Source organism: Otolemur garnettii, unplaced genomic scaffold (assembly GCF_000181295.1).
Source record: "Otolemur garnettii isolate 467f Iridium unplaced genomic scaffold, OtoGar3 scaffold00054, whole genome shotgun sequence".
Lineage (NCBI taxonomy): Eukaryota > Metazoa > Chordata > Mammalia > Primates > Galagidae > Otolemur > Otolemur garnettii.
Genome location: NW_003852449.1, coordinates 6,843,577 through 6,853,893, shown reverse-complemented (window position 1 = coordinate 6,853,893; position 10,317 = coordinate 6,843,577). Strand labels below are relative to the sequence as shown.

General features: G+C 36.3%; 1 protein-coding gene across 1 annotated transcript in view; it reads right to left on the bottom strand.

The window, feature by feature from the left end:
• MDGA2 (MAM domain containing glycosylphosphatidylinositol anchor 2) overlaps window positions 1–10,317 on the bottom strand; it is a 739,157-nt gene that overhangs the window by 390,598 nt on the left and 338,242 nt on the right. The gene's annotated exons all lie outside the window — the stretch shown is intronic.

Here is a 10,317-nt window from a genome sequence, read left to right as displayed (position 1 = left end):
CAGACAAAGGAGCTAGAACACCCCAACACATCCTCCAGCACCAGATGCTGTGAGCCCAAATCTCAGATTATAACTACCATGAAATATCACCGTACCCCAGTTAGAAGGGCTTTATTAAAAAGTGCAATAACAACAGATGCTGGCATGGATGCGGAGACACAGGAACAGTTATACCCTGATGGTGGGACTGCAGATTAGTCCAACCTTTGTTGAACGCTCCGTGAAGGATTTCTCAAAGAACTTAGAGTAGACCTACCATTTAATCTGGCATTCCCACTGCTGTGTATTTACCAAAGGACAAGAAGTCATTTTATCAAAAACTAACAACAAAAATGAAAACAAAACAACAGCACCTCAATGTTTCATTCAGCTGAATTCACAATTGAAAGATGTGGAATCAACCCAAGTTGACTAACAGAGGAGTGGGGTATGTATACTATAGTATATGATTCAGCCATATAAAAATGATGATGCCTTTTACAGCAATTTGGGAGGAATTAGAGACCATTATTCTAATCGAAGTATCTCACAAATTGGAAAACATGTGCACTCTCTAATAAATTGGACCTATACATTTTGAAATACTCTCATCAAACTGGTCAACATAACCTTCATATCAGCTGTACCCCATGATTACATTAATGTACACAGTTATGCTATAAGAAATAAAATAAAATAAATTAAAATTAATAAATTGGACCTAATACCTGGGCACCCAGTGCACAGAGGGAAGTAAAAGTCATGGGAAATCAATGGAGGGTGGGGAGCAGCAGAGGGTTAAAAACCCACCTCATGGGTACAACAAACACTATTCAAATGATGGGCACATTTACAACCCTGAATCAAGCTATGTATCAAAAACATTTGTACCCCCTCAATATTTTAAAGTAAAAAAAGATGTGCTTTAAATATTTAATAACTAGTTCTGTAAACAAAAAGAAAGCAGATCAAAAAGCCTTGATTTGCAGCATTTGCCCATTTCTGAGGTGTAAATATTCCCTACAGGGTTGTTTCAAATTACCAATACAATGGTACTGAATGCAAATTTAGGGAGAGATGTACAGTATATCATTAGAATTTCCACCACACAGATTCCATAGACATAAATAACTTTGAGAGCATTAATAATATGGTGTATTAAAAATAATTAAAAAGTGATTAATTTTGACTACTATTATTATTGACTATTGTAACAGTGCCTCATTTAATTTATAATAATTTCTTTGTTTAAAAATCACCTTTCACAGGTCACTAAGAACTACATCTAGCACACCACTGTCCATATTATAAGGTAATAGAGATTTAAGTTTAAGTTTATATGTATCTCCTGATAGTAGAATTTATACTTTAAATATCCCTATAAATATTCTGCAGTTTCTTTTTTTATTGGCCACTGTCTTTTACTACTCGTGGTAGTTGATGCATGCTACTATCTTCTTCACTTTTAAGATCATGGAGGAGATTCTAAAGGTAACAGCTAAAAGTTGCCACTATTATGGAAGCCAGTGATTTGTTTAGTTTTGGGATTTATATTCTTTTTAAATGCACTGACTTACTACAGGATAAACGTGTTTTATTTAAAAATTGACTAAGCAATCTCTGAAATCTCCTAGAAAAATCCCAACTCCACTGTGAGGACCAGTGACATTAGTATACTCTTTTCTCACTTTAGAGGTCGTCCATGTTAATACCAATAAAACTAATTGATTTAGTTTCCAATAACACAGAGATCCTATCCAGGTCTCTAAAAAGCAAATTATGAATCACAATGCCTAGTCGTTAGATACGGAGGAACTACAATCTCTACTCTCTGCAAATCTTTACTTCTATTATTATAACCAATTTTAACAATACTAAACACTGGCTGAGTTTGTATATACGTTTACCTTATTTAATCCCCACACCTACATGGGAAGTGCCTTGGTTGTCCCCAATTTACAGGTGGGCAAACAGATGTATTCTACATAGAGTAACTAACCCAAATGATTGGTTCTCAGTTTGGGTTTTTAAAAAACCAAAACCCAAACTGAGGGTTGCCTAATGGTTCAGCCCCTTATTTTATTATTTTTATAATCTGTATTTTGCTTGTACTTCATCAACTAGATGTAAAACCCAGGAACTCAGATGTTCAATTTTTCTGGTCTTTCCCTCACTTTACACATCAATCACTGAATCCTCTAGGTTATAATCATACTTCCAAATAGGTTGCAAATCTGTCCATCTCCATTGCCACCACCTTGGTAAAGCCCCCATCATCTCTGACCTTCGTAACGACAAGAATCTCCTACATTTTTTTCTCTTCCATCTTGCTCCTTATCCCCTGCTCCTTAACTTCCATTGGTCTTTAGCATGTAGGAAGAATCATCTTTGTAAAATTAAAGTCAAATTATGTCAATATTTTAATTAAAACATTTCAGAGAAGACTCAAGTTAACTCCAAAGACCTTCAGTGGATTTCCCTGGCTCTTCAGGATCTTTTCCTTATAACCGCTTCAGTCTCTGGAATTGCAAATTCTCTTCTTCTGTGTACAGATTGACCAGCTTCTGGTTCGATGAAAATGTCAAGCTCTCACCTCTTGGCTTCTGAACAAGTGATTTTTCTCTGTCTGAGGTGTTAATCTTCTGCTCCTTCTTATCCCAACCCACTGTACTCTAATTATTCATGGGTCAACCTCACTTCCTCAAGGTAGCTCTTTTGGACTCTCAAGGTCTAGGTGAGGTACCCTGCCCGCAGGCTATCCAGACTTTTCCATTCAAAACTTACCAATTATATCATGATTGTTCTTTTCTGTGAAGTCCTAAACCAGGACGATCTTCTTTCTGTCTGTAAACTGAACTCTGAATCCTGTGGCTTAAATAGCAATGGAAATCAATAAACATTTGTTGAATGAATTGATGGGTTTGTTCTGAGGATTAAAACAGAATGATGTTATGAAGTTCTGGTAATACTGTCCTGTATTAGACAGTAACCCTGCAGGTATAATCACCACGGTGGGTAGGGGATGGCAGAATACAGGATGTTTTGACATGTTCACTTTAATTTCCATGTAAGGTGCTTTTTGGTAAATACAAAGCTTTTAATCATAATTACACCAAGGTAGAAACATTTTAAATAAGAAAACAATCCTTAAAATTAAGATCACAAAGGTAATTTAATTCCTTGAGAAGGAAATTAAGTAACTTTAAATTCCATTAACATTCACTTTTTTGAATATTTTCATTTGTATCCATTATTGCTGATGTTATTATGTAAAAAGGATTTGATTCATTATTTGATTTTGTTCATATCAAATTTTAATTATTATTCCACCTTTTTTTTTTGTTTGTTTTTGTGGCCACTGTATCTATTGATTCCCAATTGTCCATAAGAAATTTTGTCAGATTAATTCTATATTTCCATTATTTTTAAAAATAATGTTTTAAAATATCTTATCTGACTGATGTCAGTTTTTTATAGATTATTTCTAATATACAAACAGACACACACATGCAATTCTGACAATTCCATGGAAAATATAATCCATGAATTTCTTTCTTTTACATATTTTAAACCTTTCAATTTTATCCACTGTTGGCTTTATGATATTTTTAACCAGTATTATTTATTATGTATGATATATATAAGTGATCCATAATTTGATTTATTTTTGGAATAAAATGTAAAGAACTTAAAATATCTAAAGCCCTTTAGTAGGTCAGTGATATCCCTTCTAGGTGCTCAGCACTACAGTTAAATGTTAAGAAACAATTCCTGGATATGTTGAACAACCTTCCTTCTGCCCTTCCCTTGAGTTTTAAACATTGTTTTGTCTATATGTGAAGAATTAACACAGTATTATAAAGCCTAGACCTAGCCATCTGGACTCAAAAGCATTTTATTTTCTTTTTATATATTCATGACATCATGGTGAAAGGAATTTTGAAAAATATATTTCTAAAAGAATGACACTAAAAGAACAAATAACTGGGATCTATCCGATAACTTAAAGAAGAGAAAGAACAGGGTTGCAGCAATAGTCAGGAGTAGAACTCAAAAGAGATTTCACCCTGAAACCCTGTAATCAATGAGAAAGCAAGATGGCAAGGGTGGTCAAGGATTCATGTCCAAATGCACCATCGGTTCCACTACCATGAGTCTAAACACAACGCCGATCTCTTTGGTGCCAACACTTTATAATTACTTATTCTTTAGATACAAAGAACTTTGGGGGTTGTACAGTTACAAGTAGCCTGTGATAATGTCATGATCCCATGAGAAAACTACTTCCAACTATATGTGAAACATTCTCATTATAAACAGTAGCTGGAGATCAGCTATTGGCAGAATTAATGGAAATAAAAGTTTAGGAACAAAAACTGCCAAATGTAATGCAATAATAGGAAAATATAATTTTAATTAGTAAGTTAAAATTTTTCTTAAAAATATTCCTAGTACATATGTCATTATAAAGATTTCACAGAATGTTTCGAGTCTCAGTCCTGAGAGCCAAGAGCTACTTTTAATACCTGAGCAATATTTAGAAAGAGAAAAATCCTTGTAGGTCAAGAAAACATCCAGTGGGGAGTCTTCTTACAAGTAAGTGGAGTAGCTGGGGTTAGCTGAAGGATATGATTTAGGGAATTATGCTCGCCACCTTAAGATCACTGCTCGGTACTGCATGTAGCAGACTTTCATGCACCCTTATTCAAACTTTTCCTTTGGCGAGGCCATGTCATATATTCATTCTTAGAAAAGCTATAAGCCACTGGGAATCATCCATTATCATCATTAACTACATTCCATTCATAACCCTCCAGGGTACAACCATAAAGAAAGTCCATTACCTTTTCAGGGACCAGTTCCCTCACCCCAAAACTAAAAGAATAGACAATACAGTTTTCACAGAAAGAATATATAATTTGTATTTCTAAATTTTAGAATTTTGTGTCTTTATTGAAATAATTTAGGAGACCATGACTTATGTAAAAAAAAAAAAAAAAGCAGTAACAACTCATTCTAGGTAATAAGTAGCAGTTTTTTCGTAGAAATTCCTGAAACACTGTAAATATCAATTTTCTAAAGACATCAAGTAGTTTCAAGCCTCATACTATTTAAATACACTTTATTGATACATGATCATTAACATATGAGTTGAATATGTGGGGAACTCTAGAATTAGGAATGCTCTTAGCTCTTGCTCAGGGAATACTGCTTCTTCAGAGTTCCACGTAAAATTCCCAAATTTGTGACCTCTTTGTGAGAACGCAGACAAGAAAAATACAGTAGGAATAAGCAGGTGATCGTGCGTTATCTATGTAGGCACTGTTGAGGGGTTGTTTTCACCTATGAGCTTAGATTCTCTCAACATACAACAAAAAGACTGATGAAATGAAGTCTGGAAAAATACCAATACTTTTCCCCTTGCAGCCCATTACATCAGCCAGCATTTCCCCGTAGCTGTGATTATTACATTATGACTTGATTACTAACTATTACTGCCACAGTTGGAGAAAGTGAAAGCTCAGCGTGGGGCCATTTCCATTAAAGGAATATGAAATTCCATAACAAGCTCTGAGCCTGCATGGCTGCTGTGGGGCCAGACTCAGAAGTGTGCAAGGATCTACTTAAGATGCTGTTTGAAGGATCACCCGGACTTACATCATTATTTCATTTAGTTGGAATGCTACCCTGGATTTTTCCATTAAGCAATATTAGACACTTAAACATGATGTTCCACAAAAGGCAAGGCGATTTTTTTTCTGCTCACTTTCTAGAGTTCCAGAACTTTCCATTGCATGCATATACAATCCTGGTTTTGCCTAATAAAACAGACTAAGTGGTTCCGTAAACCAAAGAATTCTAGTCATTAATAGTCATGTTGGTAACAAGGGGACGTGCCACTCAGAAAATCAGAGAGAAAAGAGCTTTGGTTGCTATGATTTAATGGGCCCAGAAAGTACAAAATAAAAAGTCAAATATGTATATTTAAAACATAAAGATCAATGTTTGGGGAAAAGGAATGATGATACCCTCTTAGACACCTGTTTTTGGATTATGTGTAGCTCAAATGACAAACTGTCCTGGGATGGGAAGTGAAACACGACATTTTTTCCCTGTTTTTAGAACAAACTCTAGTGATAGGAAAAAATTAAGTGTTTTATATAAGAATGATCATCGCTGCAAGAAAACCATGCATGGGACAGATTGCACGTAAACATGCGCATGGCGTGTGTGTGTGAATATAATATGTTCCCCAAATAATAGAAAGACCTAGGGAAGATCTATTTCTTAATGTGACTTTCAAACCCAGGGAGATTTGTTTACTCAAATGACTTCTTCTACCAGAATCTTGCAAAGAAAATCTCTCCTTGGCGGGACTGAAGCTGTCCCTAGAAGCGTTCTAGGAAAAGCGAAAAGGAAATTACCCCTCCTCTTCTGTCGTATTTGGCTATTTTCTTTCCTGGGTGCAATAGTAACTTTCGTTATGGAGGAGTATGTTCTGATAGCACCCAGGGCAAGTCTTAGGGGCTTATTATCAGAGACAGGAACTTAGATTCCAGCCCATGGTGTCTGCACTTAACCTTCTCTCCCAGCAAAGCCTCAGCTGGGTTTTCATGTGCCTGAGTGCTGCACCAGCGAAAGCAACAGCTTCATCTCTGATCCCTTCCTTTTGTCTTTAGTATTTTAAACAAAATTAACTGAAAATCGCTACTGTAATTCTGCTCTGCTTCCCCACTGCCAATCTTGAAGGTACCTACAAAAGTGCAGTGTGGGCAAGTCTGTGGGCACCTGCAAGTGTGCGTGTGTGTGTGTACGTGTGTGTGTTTGCTTAACAGCTGAACGTATGGATGAAGTTAAAAGGCCTAAAATGTGGCACCAGGGTCTTTCACAGATGGTCACTCTGTAGCAGAAGATGAGTAATGAGAGTAAGTAGAACCTCAGAAAATATAGGAACTGTGATTTGGGGAGGTCCTGGGAACACTGGCCTGCAAAGAGTCATGGTCGCCACCCCACTCCGGGCTCTGGCTTCACAGGACCTCATCTCCAGTAAATCACTTACACCAAACAGACCACCATTTTCTCCCTTTCGATACAGCAACATCAACAATGTTGGACAATAACTCAAAAGCTTTGAAAAAAGTATAAACACCTTTAAATTATTAATAAAATTGTGTTTACAGATGATTTCCCAAAAGTCAAATATCGGTTCCTTATTTCCCCCTGGATTTCTAAAATAATTTTTTCTTCTCAATTAAAAAACTGTCTTACTGTTGGACTTCACTGTTGGTACATCACAGGACACTGAAATCACTGTTCACTTTGGTTTTAATAGTTTGCTGCTTTGTGTGCCTCGTTTTTATACTGTAGTCTAGATATTCATGAGTAATACTGTTTTACTTTTCACTTTTCTGTTGTAAAACATTGTAAGCCATTATTACACTAAAGCACTCTCAACCTAAAAACTTGAAAAAGTCCAACAAAAATACTTCGCATTTTTTCTTCAAAAAGTAAAAACAAGAGACAGCACACATCAAGTATTAAAGCGAAATTTAAGGAAGGGAGAGACTTGAAAAGGAAACAGTGAATTAAAAGATGGATAGTTGGCCAGTCATGACACCTACAGTCCCAGCACTCTGGGAGGCCCAGGCAGGAGAAGCCCTTGAGCTCAGAAGTTCTAGCCTGAGCAAGAATGAGATTAAATATAGAAAAATTAGCCAGGTAATGTGGCAGGTGCCTGTAGTCCCAGCAACTCTGGTGGCTGAGGCAGGGGGATTGCTTGAACTCAGGAGTGTGAGGTTGTTGTGAGCTAGGATGATACCATAGCATTCTAGCTTGGGCAACCAAAAAAGACTCTGTCTCAAAAAATAAACAAATAAAATAAAATAAAGGAAAAAAAGAAAGGAGGAAAAGGAGAAAAAAATGATCAATCATTAATATTCATTGATCCTAACTACAAGCTAGGCCTCCTGCTAGATGCTCTGTATGGCCCCTCCTTCAGCCATCAGGAAACACCATAAAGGAGGCACCAGGATTATCTTTACTTCACAGATGAGGAAACTGAGGTGAAATCTAAGGATCTTATTGAAGCTCCCATTGTGGGTGAACAGCCCATCTATCCCTAGTAAACTCCAGAAGAAAGAAGAGAGAGCAATATAGAAATAGAGACTGAGATTAAGGTCAAGAGAAAAAGTAGGAAAAAAAAAAGAGGGGGGCGAGGACCAAAGGAGGAAAAGAAGAGAAGTTTCTCAGCCATCCTCGCCCTCCCAGGCTGCACCTGCTCCCTCCCTTTACCCAGACTCCGGGTCCCATCCAGGGTTCAAAGCAATCCCCAAGCTAGCTGCTACTCCATTCCTTCCTCTGGTGGTTTAATTTGGGCCTATAATGAAGAAAATAATCAGGATAAAAATAATTTTACAATAAAATAACCTCAAATTTTTTTCCAAGGGAACCATTTGCAAACCTTGGCACTTTAAATATTGCTGGTAAACAAATTGCAGGCAAATCCTTCCATATCGATTTTCATCACATTATTGCGTTATCACCAAGTTAACCCATTAGCATCTTTCTAAAAAAGAGTCTATACGACTATAAACTATATATATATATATGACTCTCTCTATATAGAATGTTTGAATAATATTTTTATCCTCTTTTTCTTCATATGTATATATATTAGTCAGTGCCACTGTTTGCTAGTCAGTTAACAAATGCCATTAAATTAACTTAGCTCAAGGTAATTGGTTACTATAAAAAATATATAATCTCCCATGTGCAGGGAGATGCACAGGCCTACTTTCCAAACAGGCAACGATTTCTACTCTAAGGAGCCTTAAGCAATCTCTGGGGGTGCCCAGGGATGATGATGGCTGGAGTTTGGGTCTCTGAACCCCCTTTATCAGTCCCTATTAAGTAGAGGAACTCTGCTCTTCTGACTTAGATACTAGATTTTGAATGAGATTTTGTTTGAAGAAAAAGAATTTAGTTCAAGGAACCTTGCAAGTCACTGAGTTAAGGGACTTTCTGTTTTCTCAAGCATAACTTTGAATGTAAAACCAATTTATAATTGTTACATAAAGGTTAAAGCTGTCTTCAACATTCATGTCGAATTATATTCTGGTGTTATTAATGAAAGTGGGATGACAGTGGAATCTTACGAAATCTTTTAGTAAAACCGTATAATAATATTTGAATAACAAGGCTTTAGCACTTCAGTCCAGCTCCTTCTCTCAAGTATACGGAGGCAAGAAAAAGTCAGAGAAGATTAACAGTGTTTGAAAAGCTCAATGGTACTTTAATAAAAGATAAAATAATCATAAGGGCTTTTTGATTTATAATATTTATATAACAAGAAGAAAGTAAAATGAGTCTGATCTGGTTTTTCCTTCATAAAAGTCCTATCGATAGCCCAGAGCATTTTTGTGCCTTTCTGTATGCAACATATAATGTACATTATACATTACACATACGCCTTATAATACGTATATCTTTATCATCCGCACATTCAAGGCAAACATTTTTCCCATTCAAGGCAAAAATTCTCTCCCATTTAGAAAGAATATGTTGCACATAGCATTTTCTAATATGTAGAGATGCATTTTTCCAGTGTGCAGTATTTTTATATTTAAAAAAAATTGTTAAATAATCTAAAAGGGATGTTTGAAAGTAAGGAACAACATAGTTAAGTTCAGCTGTCTGCTTCTTATACGTGAGAAACTATGCCAGACTGTGGCACAGATCAAAATAGTAATAATAAAGAAGAATTCATCTCCGATCACGAGGAATTGTTAGTTGAGTGGTAGGAGGCATTTTATGTTAACACAGATATACGGGCTATGAGGAATTTTTACATTAACTTAAACATAAACATCAGTAGCCCAAAGAACGAATCATTAGCTCAAATTGAGGTTTTAGGGAAATTATTCTAGAGGCCACATTTAAGTTTAGGGCTTTAATTATCTTTAACAGCTTCACTAATAAACTGCGGAGATGTATTTCATACCACAAAACCCACCCATTTATAGTTTACGATTCCACATATGTCATATTCACATGAGTTTGCAACCATCAGCAAAATCAGATTTTAGAACATTTGGTCCCCTCTGAAAGAAGCCTTTGGGCTATCAGTTGTCATCCATCATCTTCCTTCAGTGCCCCCTGCCCTTACTCCACCAGCCCTGAACAACTGCTCTCTCTTCCCTTATGTCTCTATGGCGTCTCCTGCTCCAGACACTCCATAAACAGAAGTGCACACCACGGCCCCTTGTGACCGGCTTCATGATACAGCGTAGAGTTTTCAAGGTTTATTCTTATTGCATGATGTATTATTTTTATTTATCC